A 20,209-nucleotide genomic window follows, 5' to 3' on the forward strand; every position below is an offset into this window, starting at 1 on the left:
CATAGCCATATGTCCAAATCAAAATAACCATAAATAAAATGTGTCTGTGTTAAATGAAACATTTCTTCCTTTTATTACTATAATTTAAAACTATGGGGAGCTATTTAAGATATTATCATTTTAATACCATATAATTTTATATGTTAAAGGGAACTAAAAATTATTCTCCTTGAAGTAGCCATTGGTGGGCCCATTGGGCTATTTCTCGCTCCAGCCAGTGCACCACGACTGGTATATCAAAGGCTGTGGTATGTGCTATCCTGTCTGTGGGATGGTGCATATAAAAGATCCCTTGCTGCTAATCGAAAAGAGGGTTTCCTCTCAATATCTGTGTGGTTGTTAACCATATGTCCGACACCATATAACCATAAATAAAATGTGTTGAGTGCACCATTAAATAAAACATTTCCTTCCTTCCTTGAAGTAGTATCTGAGGAGTGATGGGGAGCAAGAATGACAGCTCCCCTCAAATGGTGAGGTCTGCACAATAATTTATATTGCAATCGTCATAAGAAATTAATAGAGGAATAATTTCTGATTTCAAGTTTTAAATCTTACTTCATAATCTTTTTATATTCCTGTTCATTAACATTGTTCCTATGAGATTTTTACAAATTAAAAAAACAAAAACAAAAACCAAACCCACAAGAATCAAATACTAAAAGATACTTATTAACACTTTTTGTTTGCATATATCCATGTGTTGTACTCAGTGACTCATGGAAATATATAGATCTATTCATTTGTGAATGACCTAATTGTGAAGCCTTACTAACCAATCATAACTTTTAATGCATGCAAATTTGACTGTACAGCTAAAAGATAAAGAGCACACTTACAGGTTAGTAAAACTTTTTATTAGTTTTACTTGGGTGAGTAATAATTAACAATCAGGTGCACACTTACATGTAGTCTTAGGTTATTATGAGATTAATGCACAATAGAAAATTGAGTATAAAAACAGCTGTACTTTTTATCTGAGAGCTCTCCAAATGTACTGTAAATAGTCTGTGAAAGTGTGTACTTAATGGCTCCATGTGTAACAGTAGTGTGTTTGTTATTTATAACTAACTGCAGATTCTCTCTCAATACTACTACTATGAACTGCTGATAGCACTATACCAAGTAATGTCTGGCTGGATGAAAGTTTGAAGTGCACCTAATTTTTAATACTACCAATTCTGCCAGTGGTGTTAAATGGGACAGTGTCACAAAATCAATGAATGTATGCAATGTTATTGTAGGCTATGGCAGTAGTAGTGATGTCACAGCTTACAATGGTTTTACAATATAGTAATACGTAGTGATGTCACAGCTTACAATGGTTTTACAATATAGTAATACGTAGTGATGTCACAGCTTACAATGGTTTTACAATATAGTAATACGTAGTGATGTCACAGCTTACAATGGTTTTACAATATAGTAATACTGACATAGCTTTCAAAATCTGTAGTCAGGCCTCTGAACACTGCAAGAATGATAAGTTTTGTTTACTCAATGATCATGCAAGTATAGCCCAAGTACTTTTAATGGTAAGAGAGCTAGTCAGACATTTGGACAGTTATCAACACTCTAACCATCGGAGACCAATCTATATAAATTCTGCAAAATCGCTGCCTACCAAACGGTAGTCAAAGATTCCTGCTCTAATACAACAACAATCATATGTTTGACGTGAAATACCTTTACATCGATCATTTTTTAGCTCCCCGATAACCAATTTTATCACATATTAATCACAAATAAACAAACTATAGGACAAACCTGACAGCACCCCGTTTCAATAATACACAAACTATAGGACAAACCTGACAGCACCCCGTTTCAATAATACACAAACTATAGGACAAACCTGACAGCACCCCGTTTCAATAATACACAAACTATAGGACAAACCTGACAGCACCCTGTTTCAATAATACACAAACTATAGGACAAACCCGACAGCACCCTGTTTCAATAATACACAAACTATAGGACAAACCCGACAGCACCCCGTTTCAATAATGTTCCGGTTAAATACGTAGTTGCTGGCAGGTTTCTTCCTGTAATGTATGTAATAGTGATTTTTATATGAAATTTTCTTTTATCGAGCAACTCTAAAATGATCGATGTAAAGGTATTTAATGTCAAACATAGGATTGTTGTTGCATTAGAGTGGGTATCTATGACTACTGTTAAAGGTTTGGTAGGCAGAGATTGTGCAGTATGGATAGAGATTGTTCTCCGACTGTCCAAATGTCCGTCTAGCTCTCTGACCATCAGAGTACTCGGGCTACCACAAGTGTAGTTTCACCCAACACATTTTTTTACATTACATTTAGGACGTTATTTACATGATCATGACATCTGTGTAAAACAGAACTGTAGTACTAGCATGACATATTCCATATAGTATTTTTAGCCACATACATTATTGTCATCTGTGGAATTCTATTTGGTGAAGTAGAACCTACTATTGAATGAACACAAGACAGTTCAAACAAGCCAAGGGGTGAATAACCGACCTACAGTGACCTGCTCTACTGCCCTATTTGTTTTTATCATGCACTGTAAAAGCAGATGAAGGGGAGTCAACAAATATAGTTCATGGCTTCCTAGTATGCATGGGTGTGTCATCCTGCATTTTAAACAGTCTCTCCACTTACAAGAGCATTGATTTTCTCCATTGTCTTATTAACCTTTACCACACTGCACTTCTGGTGTTTCAGACAGCAGTGGCCATAGCACTGCTCCCTGGTTGACTGCTGGCTTGTAAAAACCCAACTCCATAGACCCATTGGGACACAAACACATACACACACACTCTCTCTCTCTCTCTGTTTCTCTGTCTGTCTGTCTCTAAACAGTGCTCCATAAGCTGTACTAGTATACACATGGCAGTGGTATGTGCCATCCCGTCTATGGAATACATATTAAACAATTCCTTTCTCTTTTGTTCTAATTTCTTCATACTCAGTTAATTTACTGCATACATTATTTTTCAATTTAAAAGACTAAAACTGTTTTTAAAAGAGGGCTGGAGAAAGGTAAATTATCTGCTAATATAGTGAATGTAAAATAATCCCAACAGTAACTGGAGGCGAACATAGTTAGTGTAGAAATATACATCACGATGAGACTGACAAAGAAACATGAGCCACACAATGTAAGTTACAGCTACATCCTTGTTGTGCAACAGCCGTGACCAGTCCCACTGGGCACAAGTGATGTCAGGGGAACAGTGTCCTATCCGGCTTCCTTCCATGTGCGCTGGGTATAGACCATATATCTCTTAGCAGGAAATACTTATCTCTGATTTATCACCCTCCTGCACAATCTAATTAATTACTTCCTCGTTTATTCATTAACCTATACTTCCTTACAGGACACCCATACTATAAATTAGACTACCGGTATTATCATCAACCGCAGATACAATGGGGTGCTTCAGTATTTAAGTGTTATTCACAGACAACAGGATAAAACAAAAAGTGTTGTTTGTAAATATGTCGAGTGACAAGGTAACAAACACATTAATAATGGAACGTTCCGGGTAATGTTCATGATGTGACATCTGCATACGTCACACCAGATTCTCTTCTAATCACTAAGTACAACTGTACCATAATACACTGATTTCTCACAGTACATTTGACATAATAATACACATAAAGAACACAACTGTGGACAGAAGGTAGTTTTCCATTCCAACTAGTGCTTAATAACTGATAAATTAGCAGGTTTTCTCTCACATTCAGAAAATGTGTAACAATTATTTAATTGTTTGACATCTAAAGCCCATCCCACACTAGCATAGTATGTAAGCAGTGAAGCGTCAACACTCGCATATGCGCAGTGCATTAAAAAAAGAAAAAAACAAAACTGGTTTTGAAGTGATGGGAAAAAATTGACAGTCATGCACTGTTGATGTGTTGCATAATAGTTAATTTAATCAAAGTGATTTTTTTTGCTGTCAATGGGATGCTGATTTGAACAATATAAATGGTTTGTGTTCTAGTGGTGCCATTAAACAAAACAAACTGTCAACTGTGAGCCGTATTTAGTTACAGCTTTTCATACCTACAGTACACATTCAAGATTAATTATCATATTCCAAATTGAAAACAGTATTTTTGTAATAAGACAGCAACTGTTGACAGTGGAGTTGAAGACCGTGATTGACCACTAGTTGACACTAACAGCTTTTGTCCTGATACAATTTGCTTCAATGTCCACCAAGTAAGGTTTAGCTGGCCAGACAAGGCCAGACACCAGGCAACACCTGTTCACTGCAAGTTTCCAGTAACTTAATTCTATCACCTGTCTCACCCTATGACCTTAAATACCAATTGTCATCAGTGGCGCAAAAGATGTAAACCGTAATCAAAATATAGAATTACAATTATTGTACAAAAATCATTCTTTAAACAAATATATTAATAATGCTGTTATTAATTAACTTTTTAGATGAATATATTTAAAACAAAGCCCTATCTAAATGATTAAATGGGACAAATATGCAAGAAAAAGCAGATTTCTTTTTCAAAAGTGAATTATAAAAGAAAAGAAGTAAAAATAATAACATAGTATATATACTCTGTCAAAAAAGAAACGCACAGGTGATGGGGAAAGAAGAAAAGTGTTTGATTTTACAAAATATAGTTTTTTTTGTACCATGTTGCTGAATTACCATGTTTGTTAATGTTCCTGGAATGAGACAGCATGCCCAAATGCATCCTAAAACAAATTTAACGCATTTCAAGCCAATTGTGAGCACAGTTTCTGGCCCTAGTCAGAAATCATGCTCGCAACGAGCGTGCTTGAACATTAAATTGATATAAGCACATTAATTCCCAACATCTGACCTGACAGTCATTTGTGGGCATACATACATACATACATACATACAGGTAGACAGAGCTAATTACTATGTAAAGTGTTCTTTTGTTCTTGAATTTGCATCCGAAATTCAGAATAGACAGCATCCGGTTTAGGCAGAGTTGTAGTCATAATACATTAATGGTAGCTGGACAGGGCTTTAAAACTATGCCCTCTGGTTTAGACAGATGCCGGTTTGTCTACTGTATAATATGTTTCTGTTGTAATCTGTCTTTACTGTTTCCTATACAATGTGAAAAAGACAAACTTGCCAAATTAGGCTTTCTGCCATTAAATAATTTGAGGGTACGTGATAAAAACAAAACAGATCATAAATGTCCCTGGTAGGTAGTTATGGACTTGAAACTAGACACTGTATTTCATGTTGTTGAGAAAACACTTTTGGACATCAACCCCAAGACATGATTATTTCATAACACTTGGAGATACATGTGTATAATTATACTTCTGGTCAAAGTCCACTCTAGATAACATTCCACAGAAATGCAAAAATAAACTTAAGGATTCAATAATTATCACTGTATTGTTACCTTTACACGTTTTAAAATTGTATGAGTAGACAATTTAAAATGAGCGGGGAAAAAAAAAGAGTTATTATGGCCAAATGCCCTTGACACCCTCCCCCATATTCTATATTATGTAGCATGTGTGCATGGACCACACTTAAAAACAATATGGGTTGCAGCACATGATTTCATCTACTGAAGTGGATTATGACTTGAAATATTATACAGCTTTTATTTGCAATTTCAGCTAATAATTAATGGCTACCATTTGCAGCTTTTAATTGTTTTTAAACAGCTTTGCTTTAAAATTGAAGAAAGTTTGTTTTTTTCCCCAAATTTATATGTAGCCATAATTCAATTATATGTACAAATATCGACAAGTGGGATATGAAAACTGTATATGAACCATTCAGCCCCTCCTTTAATATGTCAGCCATCCACTATTGTAGATTTATTGGTTGAATTGTTTAGGTAATCAAATTTTATTGGGATTTTGTGAATATTCCTTGAACTTTTCACTCTGTTCTTTATCAACTATTTTAATTTTATTATATTATGATTTATATTTAGTGAAGACTGAATTTTGTTTGCAGGGCTGTAGCACTATAGAAACTTAAAGAAAATTCTCTTCTTAACTGTTTAAGGAGTTTTAGATTATTAACTACTCAGTTGCCCCCCCCCCCCCCCCCCCCCAAACAAAAAATCCTAGCTACGGCCCTGGATTGTGAATGCAAAGTAGGAAATTTATGAAAATGAATTAACTTAATCCCACAGAGTTCATTAATTGTTTTTTTTTATGATTTCAGACTTTGTTGTACTTCCTCATTACATGCAGAATAAATGTATATTTACCACTGTCTAAATTTAAATAACATTACCTATTGTTACTATTGATTTACAATTTATGGCAGAATAAAATATTAGATTTTGATAGTAAACGTATTTAATGACAAGAAACCTGAACTAGAACTCATCACAGTTGTAACAGCTGGACAAGTCACACAATAGTAACAGCTGTTTATCAGATTGGAATATCAATGTTAGACAGTCAATATATTTCCACTTTGTGTCTAGGGCTTACCCTATATCCATTAGAAGGCAGCAATAACAACACTACAGTACTCTTATAAATTAAAAAACCCTCAAACAAACACCCCACCTCACTTCGTAAAGAGAAATTAATGTCCAGCAGTTATTGGTGAGATCAGCTGAGATGCTGTACAGTGACCTGCATACTATTACAAGGAACTCAAGTACAGGATCAGTTTCCCTACGTGAACAAAATGTAGTGGTGTAACAATACATTGAACTATCGACATATTGCAATAGTCAATGCCTCGATAGCAATGCATTAATAGTTAATTCAACTATCGATAACTACTGTAATTGTTTGCTCCCCTATAGTAAAAATAATCAAAGATATTCATCGTTATTCATCATTGCAAAGAAGTACCTCTACGTCCATGCCCTCAGATAGTGTTTTCAACAGCTGACAATATTGTCACTGCACAGTGATCGCAATTAAAGTCAAAACACATGGTCAAATTAATTTTTCTACACAAATATTGGAAACCATAAAATTTATATTTTTCTGCAGAAACATTCAAAACCATAAATAAAGTCTAATAATAAATTGATCTTTCTGCAAAAACATTGGACACCATAGAAACTAAAGCATAACAACAATGTGGGGTCTTTATATTATGAATTTATTAAATATCATTTCACTGCCATGTGACATTATTACAAATAACTAAGTACAAACACAGACAGACATACACACAAACACTCACACAAACACACACACATCATATCTATTTATATTACTGTTATCAAGCGATTTAACAATTCACAATACTATTGCAATACTATCACAATAGTAGTTTAACTATCACAATACTATTGCAACAGTAAAACTGACCGCAAAATTGTCACCCCTAACACAATGGTGTACTTCTTTTTTAACCAAACAACTGGTATTATCAAATATTATGTGCTATCTGTGATGGACAAAGATCCCTGGTTGCTAATTAGAAGAAAAAGGCACAGTGGCAGCATGTTTCCAAACAACTTTTTAATATTCTTTCCACAAGCATCTTGAGGTATTGTAAAATGTTGACAGTACAGTAAAGATATCTTGGTCTCTCTAAATATATATATATATATATATATATATATATATATATATATATATATATACTGAACAAAAAAAGAAACTTCCGATTTGAGCTGTATTATCAGGATTCATGAATTTTATCAATTATTTTTGCACTGTTAATCGTCGACAACGTGAAATTCAGTTTGCACGTGCATGCATGGTTCGACATGTCCCGTGTAGTATTCGGTCAATTTGTTTTACTTGTCTTACTGACATTGTTGTCAAGTGAATGAACATGCTTCAAAATTTGTAAAAAAATTAAAGTTTTTTACATTGTAGTATTTTTAGTATGCCAAGAATACCCAATAATTTACGCGAACGGGCGATTGGCATGCTTGATGCTGGCATATCGACAGAAGACGTTGCAAGGCATCGTCTTAATTGGGCATGTGTACACACTCGTTAGATACGGCGACGCTGGAATACTGTTCTTTTTTCGGATGAATCGAGATTTTCTTTACAACGTGGTGATGGCAGGGTGCATGTCTACCGTAGGAGAAATGAACGCTATGCTGACTGTTGTGTTCTTGAACGAGATCGTTTCGGGGGTGGGGGTTCTGTCATGGTCTGGATAGCCATTGTCCATGGTTATCGTTCACCACTAGTCATCATTGATGGCAATTTAAATGCTCAACGTTACCGCAATGACATTCTCGCTCATCACGTCATTCCTCTGTTCCATAACAACGCCAACATCTCGATTTTTCAGCATGATAATGCCACCTCTCATACAGCTAGAGACACTGTAAATTTTCTTAGGACAAATAACATTGATTTCATTGATGACTGGCCCGCTAAAAGTCCTGATCTCAACCCCATCGAGCATATCTGGGATAGTCTGGACAGACGATTGAGGTGTCGTCCCAACCCACCCGCTAACGTCAACGAACTTCGTCAAGCGCTCATTCAGGAATGGAACAATATTCCACAGGCAGAAATCAACACTTTAGTCAATTCTATGCACCTGCGATGCACTGCAGTGGTCAATTCAAGAGGTGGTCATACCTGTTATTAAGTGGGTGGGGTTTTTTTTAACCCCTACCACACTTGGTCAAAATTTAAAAAAAGAAGTAAAGTATGTTTTATTTAACGACGCCACTAGAGCACATTGATTTTTTTATCTTATCATCGGCTATTGGACGTCAAACATATGGTCATTCTGACACTGTTTTTAGAGGAAACCCACTGTCGCCACATAGGCTACCATTTTTACGACAGGCAGCAAGGTATCTTTTATTTGCACTTCCCACTGGTCAAAATTTCTCCCAGTTTCTGTTAACCTATGGCCATGATTTTTGCACCAAACGATGCATCATGGAACACTCTTTAAACGCATATATAACAATTATTCCCCTGGTTTGTTTTCATCAAGTTATGTTCAAGCAAAGTTAGCGGAAGTTTCTTATTTTGTTCAGTATATATATATATATATATATGTATATATTGTCTCTCTCACTCTTACTCTTTTGTTTAACTCTTTCTCTCAGACTCAGTCTTTCTCTCTTGTTTCGGACTTTCTTATCTCTCACCCTTTCTCTCTTACTCTGTCTCTCACTCTTTGTCTCAATGTCTCTCACTCATTCTCTCAGTTAATTTTCTCTTCTCTCTCTGTCTCTCACTCTTTCTTCTCTCTCACTCTAACTCTGTCTCTCAGTCTCTCTTATCTCACTCTGTCTAACTCTTCTCTCAGTCTTACCACTTCTCTTAGTCTCACTCATTCTTCTTGTCTCACTCTCTCACAAGTCCTTTTATTATCTTTCACTCTCTCAGTCTCACGTTTTCTTCCTACGTATATTGAATGATTTTTTACTACAGAATAAAATATAGCAAGACAAAAAAAAGAGGATCAAAGGTGGGCTATATTGTTAGCTTTTTCAATTTTTTTAAAAATAAACAACTATTGTCCAATGGGCTATTGTTCAGTCGGTTAATGTCCACTGGGCCAATGCTCTGTGGGATAATGTTCTACATTAGAAACCCCCCCCCCACCCCTCCACCCCCCAAAATCCTCTATCTGTCTCAGAGTTTTGACTGTGTCAGTATATTATATATATATATATGTAGTTTAATATAAAATAATAATGCATTAGCATCTCAGCAGGTAAGGCTTTAAACACAATTAGGCATACATTTATTGACCTATAGCATTCACTAACTGATGTTTATGTGAATTTCCAAAGGTTACGGTCTTTACTGGTCATTCAGAAGATAGAATGTATGAATAATTATGTTTGATTCACACTAAGTAAGCCCATATTGAAACACATTGAGTATTCATGTTTATTTTATTATCAGTTGTGTGGTGGTGTACTGGTTTGGATACTGCATAGATTGTCTGCACTCACTGGCTTAATGGACTGCTGGTTTTTAAAAAGTAGGTGTCATGATATCTGCTAGTGTTCTCAAGGTGAAGATTACTTGGAAGACTGACAAAACTAAAGGCTAGTCAGCCCACAACCGCTCGATTTAATGGTTTTTCATAATGAAATTAAGTTGTATAATGAATGAATGAAGATGATAAAGATCTAAAAAACATGTTGCCTGTATTGTTAAAGAGGAAATATCAGAGTTACATGACCTCCAAAATTATTTATTAAATATTGTTTTCAAATGTAAAGATAAAGATAATACTGTCAACATAATGTCCATAAAAAATTACTTCCCAAAAAGTGAAATTGGGTGACTGAAAGACCAAACATGGAATGCAGGTTTAGTTAAGTTTGGATTATTAAGACAAACAGATTAATGTACCTTTTACCAATGAAAGCCCCACTAGTGTGTTAAGTGAACAGCACAGGATCTTTTAAATATACATTATTCAAAGATAGGACTGAACATACCATGGCCTGTAACAGAGCTCGAAATAGCAGCCTGCGAAAAGCAGTCCATTTTCTAGACCCAGCAGGTGAAATAAAAATTCACCTGCTAAAATTACAAAACAAATTGCAGGTCATTCTTCGCGTTAGCTGAGGATGAGCTCATAATCCTGTTATATTTTAATTTTATAATGTTCTAAAATATATCTCAGAAGTGATAATTCTCCACACACTGTCCCAAACCCTGCACTCACCTGTGATGTTTTATTTCAAGCAGACCATGTGTTTGTTTAGCTGGTTATATTTCATTCATTCAGCAGGCTGTAGTTTACTTCCTATTTTGATCCCTGCTGTAATGTACCAGCTGTGAGCACTGATTGGAATGGGAAATAATCTAATGGGTCACAGAAAATTCATCCTATAGGCAATATTATAGCTCACCTGTCAGAGGTAATAAAAATATTATACCTACAATTTCTAAATGTAGTTTTTATTCTACTCAACTTGACTTAAAGTGTATTAATTAGCAATATTTGGTTAATGACAGTCACACCTCAGCACATTTTAAAGTAGGGCTATTTGGTGCCTAACAAATGGTTATTTATATTCAACTGATGGTATGTGAAGTGATTGCTATCCAAACAATGACAAACTAAATAGCCAGTATCTTCAGGTGAAAAATATTTTATTTTTACAAGCAACAATATAATTATACTCTTTATTGCTACAAACTATTCTCTAGGTTTCTTTTTCTTTGTATTTTTGTTTAACAACACCACTAGAACACATTGATTTATTAATCATCGGCTATTGGATGTCAAACATTGGGTTTAGGTTAGCACATACCACAGGTTTTATTAAATAATTGTCATGGTGCAGTGGCCGGAACAAGAAATTGCCCAATTGACCCAATGACGGAGATTGATCCTAGACTGACTGCACATGAAGCAAGCGCTTTACCACTGGCCTACATCCTACCCCTCTTTTTAAACAGACCAAAGATTTATAAGTTACAAAATTACAGGAACAATTGGTACCAGAAGAGAACAATTATTATGACTGATGAACAAATGGTTGGCTTGACAGAAAAGCAAGCTGTTGCTCTGATGTTAAAACTAATTTACTGTCTTCAACCAAACTGCTAGTCTTGGGCAGGTAAATCAATGCACATGTTGTCTGCTTTCACTTCTTTTGTGGGCAGATTTCATTTACAACAGAGTAAATACACAACATACTATTTTTAGCTGTAAAATGGTTAATCGGCCAAGGTGTTCATGAAAAGCAGTGTTCTATCTGGCAACACCTTGTAGAGTGACTGTCTAATTATGATGTAGAAACATGACTCTTTATGGTAATAATGGTAAAGGAAAATAGAAATCTTAGTGTCAACCTATATTCTTGGCATTATGTACTTCAGCATTTAAATCAAGAAAGGTCATACAGTGTAAACTGCATCTGAAACAAGAATTCTGAAACAATTGTCTTTCCTAATATAAATTGCTATATGGTAAAATCTAATTTGTCTTAAATTTAATTCATGATCTAAATGTCAAAACAAGGCAAAAATTATGTACAATAGTGAATTGGTGATCAGTTAAAAAAATCCAATTCAAAACAAGGCAAAAATGATGTAACATAGTGAATTGGTAATCAGTTAAAAAAATCCAATTGTTTTAGTTATTTTAATATTTGTAAGCAACATGCAATTTTATGTAATGTAAAGCAAACTGTTGTATATAAGTGTCTGTGGGTGCTTGTAAGTATAACAGGCATTGATACTGGCTCCCACCCAGTGTGTTTTAACAGCTCACTGAGTAGGTGTATGGCTACTACATCAACTTTTCTCTCACTAACCACTAACAACTAACCATTAATCCCTGCTCTGAACAAACAGACCAATAGCTGAGGTGTGCCCAGAATAGCATACTCGAATCTTAATTCGATATAAACACAAAAAACAGATTGAAATGAAATCACTAAGTATTATATACTGACACACAATGAAAACGCAAAAACTACTTTTCATGGCAAATAACGACGAACTATTAATGAATTGATGGATAATGTAATATGACATTAATGACTGGTATTCATGAGATACATTCACATGGAAACATGGCCAGTTATCATCAGTAATCGAGTTGCATTCGTAATCGAAAAGTTCAAACCCCCCCCCATATCAAGGTCAGTATTTGGTGTGTCCACCATTGGCCCGTGAGCATGCGTGAAGACGACGGGGAAAGGATTGGCACAAACATCTCAAATAAACCACAGGAATGTTCCTCCACTCCTCCTGCAATGCCTGTGCAAGATCAGCGACGTTACACGGTGGTGGCTGGCGGTGATGTACACGATGTCCTAACTCATCCCACATGTGTTCAATTGGGTTCAAATCCGGTGAAACGGCAGGCCAGTTCATAACGATGATACCGGCTTGTTGCAGGAATGCCTGGGTAATTCTTGCAGTATGTGGACGGGCATTGTCTTGTTGAAACAGAAGGGGACCTCCTGGTCTTCAGTGACGGCGCAAAAGTGGCTGGAGAACTGGTCTTAGAATAACGTCAAACTAACGCTGGGCTGTAAGGGCATCGTGGACAATGATGAGATCACCCCTGAAATCACAGTTGATTGCCCCCCAAACCGATAACGTTCCCTCACACATCCGTCAGCGTACCGTTCATGGAGTCTCCTGTACACACGTGCTCTTCCATCGGCAAAGGAGACAGAGAAACGGGACTCATCTGAGAAAACAATGCTCCGGTAAAAGGCTGGTGGATGATTACCATTCTGGAGAGCAAACTGTAGTCTCGCAGCATGATGTCGCGGTATCATGATGTTACCGTTGTACGGGCGTCTGCATCTGAGTCCAGCTGTTCTGAGTCGACGGATGACCGTCATCGGATGGATAGGCCTTCCATGACATCCTATCATGTTGCTTACTGTCATCGGCACAGTTCTGAACCGATCACGGAGGTGGTGTCATTGAATCTGCCGATCTTGGCGTGGGGTCGTAATGGGACGTTGACCAGGTTGAGGTCGATCACGGACACTCCCGGTCTATTGATGATGTTCAACAAGTCATCCAATAGTTGATGGATGGACTCACCCCTTGAACCATGCCCAACGCTCGCTCCCTTTGTTCTTCTCTGAGTCGTGGAATTCTTAATGTGACGAGGAATATGACACTGTTACGTGACATTTATGTGTCCACATACTGGCATTTCATGTGCATTGCATGCAGCATGATTGAGCATGTAGTGAATGCATTTCACACCATTTTGTGTGTTTCTGCTATTGTATGTGTAACGAGAACAAAACCAGGATTAAAACCCAGACAAAAGTACCAATCAATGGCTTCCTCTCATAAATTGTTATTTTAAGTCCAATAAATATATTTTTCATTAATCACAACAAAATATTGAAAAATATCTGTTTTGCATTTTCATTGTGTGTCAGTATAGTAACTGTGGGACAGACTCTATAAGCTTGGCACTAAAAGCTCGTGGCTGATTACCTGATGTGACCTGCAGATAAGCACATAACAATTAATTTGGTAATTTTATAACTTGAAATATTCAGTCGTCTTTAATATAAAATAATGGACAGTAGGCCTACATACAATTTTAAGAATACTAGATCAGGGCCCTTATTCACAAAACATTTGCATTGATTGGACATTGTGTGTGGTTTGCATGGTATTTGCGTCCACACTAGGTTAGCAAATTGTGGTATCCACTAAACAAGATGCAATGTGACGTCTTCAACATCAGGAACGTCTCTGGGCTGTAGGTATGCTCCAAGTTCATACCACCCAGTGAATTGTGGCCCGTAGACTTAATGTGTCACAATCAGTCAGCCGATTGTGGGCCCAATATCGACAAACCAGAAATGTGGATGATCGTCCCCATTCAGGGCAGCCAAGGGCCACAACTCCGGTTCAGGACCGCTTCATTGGGTCTTACACATTGAGGAATCGAGGTAAATCAGCCAATCAAATCGCAAGTTACAACTGGCATTACAATGTCTGGTCAGACTATTCATAACAGACTGCATAGAAGTAACATCCAGGCATGTTGACCCTACATTACCCCACATTTGACTGTGAGACACATAGCTGCCAGAGGTCAATGATGTACACATCGTAGACACTGGGCTAATAAGCACTGGGCTCGGGTAATGTTTTCAGACGAGTCCAGATTCACACTAGACTTCCATAATCAATGACAGCATGTCTGGCGGCGTCCCAATGAATGCTACGCCAATGTCAACGTCCGTCCTCAAGACTGATTTGGAGGAGGGTCTGTTATGGTGTGGGGGTAACATCACCATGACTGCCAGAACCCAGCTACATATTGTTCATGGGAGGGTCACTGGGCAACATCCTTGCACCGATCGTTGTGCCCTTCGCACATCAGGCTGGACGCCATTTTGTTTTTCAGGATGACAATGCCCGTGCTCATCGGAGTCTACTGGTCACTGTGTATCTGCAGCAACAGAACATCACCGCACTACCGTGGCCAGCCCTAAACCCAGACCTTTCACCCACTGAGCACATGTGGGACATCACTGGATGTCTCCGAGAAGGTCAACATCAGCCAAACAACTTGGCTGAATTAGGTGCCGCTCTCCAAGAGGAATGGGACAGGATCCCCCAAAATGTTATTAGACGTCATTCCACGTCGGATTCGTGCGTGCTTGGTGAACCATGGGGTTTTTACTCGTTACTAGTTACTAGTGCAAATATAAAAACGTCAAATTGACAAGCACAACCCCTGTTGCCTATCTGTGTTTCCACCGAACCTACATCACTATCCCTGCTATAATCTTTAATTCCAATCCCTTGTCACCTGAGTGCTTGTATTTTACCATTAATTAATATTGCAATAAAAATTAAAACATCTCTGTTTCAATATCACCTACTTATTTTGAACATTATATTATTTTAAAGGCACTCAGTCATGGATTTAGTGGACCTTATTTCTCTAAATATGAATTATAAATAGAAATTACAATCATTTGGAATACCAAACCTAGTTATTGTATGATCCAAAATATTTGAATTGAACTACGATTGAGTGAAGATCAAGGGTATTCCATGACACACCTTATTTTTTAAATTTGGAATTTGGACTCGTAGTGATGAGGCTATATATACGACAACCGTATAATGTATTTTTGAATTTTATATAAATGACTGCAAATGAGGGCTGACTATATAAATGGCAAATAATCAGACGCGTGTGCATGGAATATAGCAGGGGAGAGAGTCTAGACGCTATAATGCTTGGTTCGTAAATGGATAATGTTTTCCAGCGTCACCAATGTGGCCTACGACCAGTCAGTCGTTTTTCGTTAAACGCTTGCAAATTATTTTGACTGATTTACAAGGTGGTCATTCGGTTTAATGTATAGCGTAAAAAACCCAGTATACTGTCGCATGTTTTGCTGTACCTTTTCCATATACGTGATTCCACATAGGCATTCAGTGTGCTGGAAAAAAGTCCATTGATGAGTGATTTTTCTGTGCACAAGTTTTTCAGTGTGGTAACATCTTAACATGAAACATTTACATTTTGGTTTAAAAGTACACTTTGACAATGTTAAATTTTGTATTGTAATCTGCTTGCGAAAATGCAGTTAATGGAAAGCGGGCCTTACATCTACTCACTAATTTGTTAAAAGTAACTCAGAAAAAGCAGATACCTGGATGTAAACCCAGTACCTACAAGCCTTAATAAAAATGAAAGCTTGCCGTTTGTGGTAGTCAAACAATTAACAAAATGGTAAAATGTCAGTTTAAAAAGAAATACATGTATTAGTTTTAAAAAATTTCTCTTGGTCATAATATTCAACAAACAGATTACCAGTATTTAGTTCTAAAGAACTACTTGTTTTTAGTCGATTGTTGTAATAATACATGCATTTACAATAGCAATATTACATCTACAAATATTATTTAGTTGGTTCAAAAATGTGTTTTGTTTTTTGTTCCTTTTATTAGAGATCTATTCCTGTTGAGCATGTAAATGAAGACCGAGAAGAAATCCGATGAGCTGAATGTGTCAGCTGGTGTTTAGAGAACAATGATACTGTCTTACAACCCAGACTGTATGTGTATGCACAATCAATAAGCAGAACACCACATACATGACTTCAAATATGTACATTAAAACAAATCAATAAATAACTACTAGTATCCAGACAGTTTTCAAATAAATTACTGTACAACAGAACTGCAATGTTCAAAGCATTACTATTATGACAAGGAGAAAATGAGTATAAAATAATTTAACATAACTAAAGTCCATGGTTAATAAACATTTGCATATGTACCAGGTGTTTGGTATCACATTTGTAGTGGGATGTAGCTCAGTGGTAGAGCACTTGCCTGAGATGCAATGGGTCGTACAATTGATCGTCTTTGTACCAACCAGGGGCGGGACGTAGCTCAGTGGTACAGCGCTCGCTCGATGTGCGTTCAGTGTGGGATCGATCCCCATCAGTGGGCCCATTGGGCTATTTCTCGTTCCAGCAAGTGCACCAGGACTGGCATATCAAAGGCTGTGGTATGTACTACCCTGTCTGTGGGATGGTGCATATAAAAGACCCCTTGCTGCTAATCGAAAAGAGTAGCCCATGAAGTGGTGACAGTGGGTTTCCTCCCTCAATATCTGTGCGGTCCTTAACCATATGTCTGACGCCATATAACCGTAAATAAAATGTGTTGAGTGCGTCGTTAAATAAAACATTTCCTTCTTCCTTCTATATAAATAGCTGACTCATACAGTGAGCATTTTGTTCCCACTTACCACAAGTACTACAAAGACCACTTAGTTCTGGAGGTGAATGAATGCACCTGACTCTAATTTGTTCAAGCTACAAGTGTCCACACAGATAGCACTGTCATTAGTGTCTGGGGTTGCTGGCCCAAAACTCATCCAGACACAATTCAGCAGATCATTTGTAAACAAAGAGCACCCTGGGGGAAACCGAATACACTGATAAAAATCATAATTGTCTATGTGTCTGTTGGGCTCAAAGACCAGACACATTTATAAAGCAACATTTTGACTGGGCATGTTTCATGTTGATCCAACACCGTTTATACAGGTACCATTTAGGGGATTTTTGTGACGAGATGATAAACTTAAGAAACAGGGAAAAGCAGGTCCATGTTGACATAATTTTAAATGCAATGAGGTTCACAATAGACCTCTTTTAGATACCACTGCGCATGTGCGAGATCTCGCAAAAATAGACCTGTGGACAAGTTGGGGGGCATAGACATGGGAGGCCACGCAATAGGAATGTGAATATCTCCATGATTAATTATTCCATCAGTAGGGAACCCAAAAATTCTGTCGACATCCAACAAAGACTTATTGAAGACATCGGTGAATTATTGCTTATCATGAAATAAAAAATATTTGGTTGTCAACACCCAACAAACCATCAGTTCGGATTCGCATGCAATAAATATTGGATATGGGCTGAAATAATATTAATGTGTGCTGGCGTGTATGTATGCAGATATTTATCATATTTAACATGATTTAAATATTTATAAAGCATTATACAGATAAATACATTTAGGATTCTTGTCGGGACTTCTTTTCACCAAGTTATTTAAAATTTTGTTTGGTATTTGGAATAAAATTAAATGATACATATGAAATTTGAGCTATGGTACTATAAAACATTAGAATCAGGCCCATAGGAACGATATCTGGAGTTGGTGGAGGGGAGGGGGCACAATCTGTAGTGAAGGGACACAGTCTAGTTGGTGGAGGGGGAGGCAAAAGCCATCTTTTAAAGCGGGTTTATAAAAGTGGGGCTACAGTGGGGCCATATAATACGGATACATGTGGAGAATTAAACATCATTGGAAATCCACGTGAATATTTAACTATAATTCTACTTGTTAAAAGTAGCAAACACATCGCACTAAAGTTATTTTTATTGTATGAATCTTTTAATTTTGTGTTGTTAAAAAACCCTTGACAGGCGGCTCCAGAGACTTCATCTTAGTTAATGTTTCACTGATTTTGGTCTTAAATCATTCCAATGTAAACTTTAGTAGACCGTTTTTTGCAGCCATTTTACCATCTTATACGAAATATGTACGTTAATCGCTAGAGATTCACAGCACTTACGAAGCTACTCACGACGCTCATGACAACTGTTGATCATGCCCCCCAATTTGTATATAGCCTCGATACAGTCTAATTCGGCAAGGGACGTTACTCTTCATGCAAATGCGCAATGGGAATGAAAGAGGTCTATTGTTATTAAATATGTGATAAAAGTGTCAGCATTGCTGCATGATTTGTATTTTCTCGGTAATCTTAACAGTTTCTGATCCTTCTGATCACTTCTCCTCTTTTGGTCTGCACTGTCAAACACCAACTTTCTACTTACTTGATCTTCTTGTGCTCATATCCAGTTAACTATAGTACACACATCGAGCTAAATATTCAATACTAAGATGAATTCCATAAACTTTATACAACCTCCATGTCAACAGCCATCTTTGTGATCATGACGCGTCTCCCCACATTTTTCATTTCAGAAGAAACAAATATTTCCTGGCATAAGGCATAACTGATCACCATTTTGCCATTTGACCATTTGTATAGTAACAATATTTAGATTAAATGCAGCCAACATAATAATTTTAAGTAGCCTGCAGTAAACGCCTTTGCTTATTTAGAATTAGTAACAGACCAACAAGAGATTAAACGTATGTTAAGATTTTCTAATACAATGTTATATGCATGTCATATATATATATATATATATATATGATTCGTCATGAGTATTTTTTAATATGGAAAATATCAACCTAGTCTATGTTAATGAGTATTTGTAGAGGATCTGCCGAGACAAATACCGATTAACTTGACAAGGTTGATAAATTCTATTTATCCTGTAACACTTCTAAAATAACATTTTAATTAATTTTTTAGTAAATCAAAGTACTAAAGTCGCCGCCATCGATCATGATTAGCACAGATTAGTTTGACATCATGCATTTTAAACAAATCTTTGAGAATGTTACGCTCAGGCACACAGGTTTTGTTGGCTTGTAAGCAAATGACCCATCCACAGCAACACATTACCTAGAACCTTGCAAATTTGCATACCATTATTAACCAGGTTAATAAAGTAAATTATCACATGGGTTTATGACATGGATATCATGGGTAAGTTATAGGATAAATTTATATATATATATATATGCCTAATAGAAGCACAAAAATATTAGTGGCCTATAGGGGTGCCAAATACTCAAATATGTCTGTCTATATATGTCCCCTCCCACTTATCAAACCGGATCGACGTCCATGCTAGCTATCTACACGGTGGTCATATTTAAATTTAAAAACCCTAAAATTTGGGAGGAATATGCCCAGTTTAAGACCACCACACTTAGGACATAGCCCAGTGGTAAAAAACTAACATGATGCACATTAAGTCTAGGATTGATATCCATCACTGCAGCCAGTGCACCAAAAAGGCTGTGGGATGGTACATATATAAAAGATCCCTTGCTACTAAATGGAAAAATGTAGTGGGTTTCCTCTAAGACTATATGTCAAAATTACCTTATAATTGGCATCCAATAGCTGATGATCAATAAATCAATGTGCTCTAGTGGTGTCATTAAACATTTAACAAACTTTAAAACACACTTTTCTTTGATGCACGATTGATCTAGGATTGATCTTCATCTGTGGGCTCATTGTGCTATTTCTTGTTCCATGACTGGTATATCAAAAGCCGTGGTATGTGCTATCCTGTCTGTGGGATGGTGGATATAAACAAAAATCCTTTGCTACTAATGG

At 36.7% G+C, this 20,209-nt stretch overlaps 2 long non-coding RNA genes across 3 annotated transcripts in view; one reads left to right on the forward strand and one right to left on the reverse strand.

The window, feature by feature from the left end:
• The window catches only part of LOC121374320, a 116,468-nt gene that overhangs the window by 1,511 nt on the left and 94,748 nt on the right, over positions 1 to 20,209 (reverse strand). The gene's annotated exons all lie outside the window — the stretch shown is intronic.
• Positions 787 to 20,209, forward strand: part of LOC121374322 — a 57,679-nt gene continuing 38,256 nt past the window's right edge. Inside the window, exon 1 of the long non-coding RNA XR_005958228.1 lies at positions 787 to 841. This is a non-coding gene — a long non-coding RNA (uncharacterized LOC121374322). The remainder of the gene's footprint in view (positions 842 to 20,209) is intronic.

The sequence above is a fragment of the Gigantopelta aegis genome, chromosome 6 (genome assembly GCF_016097555.1).
Source record: "Gigantopelta aegis isolate Gae_Host chromosome 6, Gae_host_genome, whole genome shotgun sequence".
Taxonomy (NCBI): domain Eukaryota; kingdom Metazoa; phylum Mollusca; class Gastropoda; order Neomphalida; family Peltospiridae; genus Gigantopelta; species Gigantopelta aegis.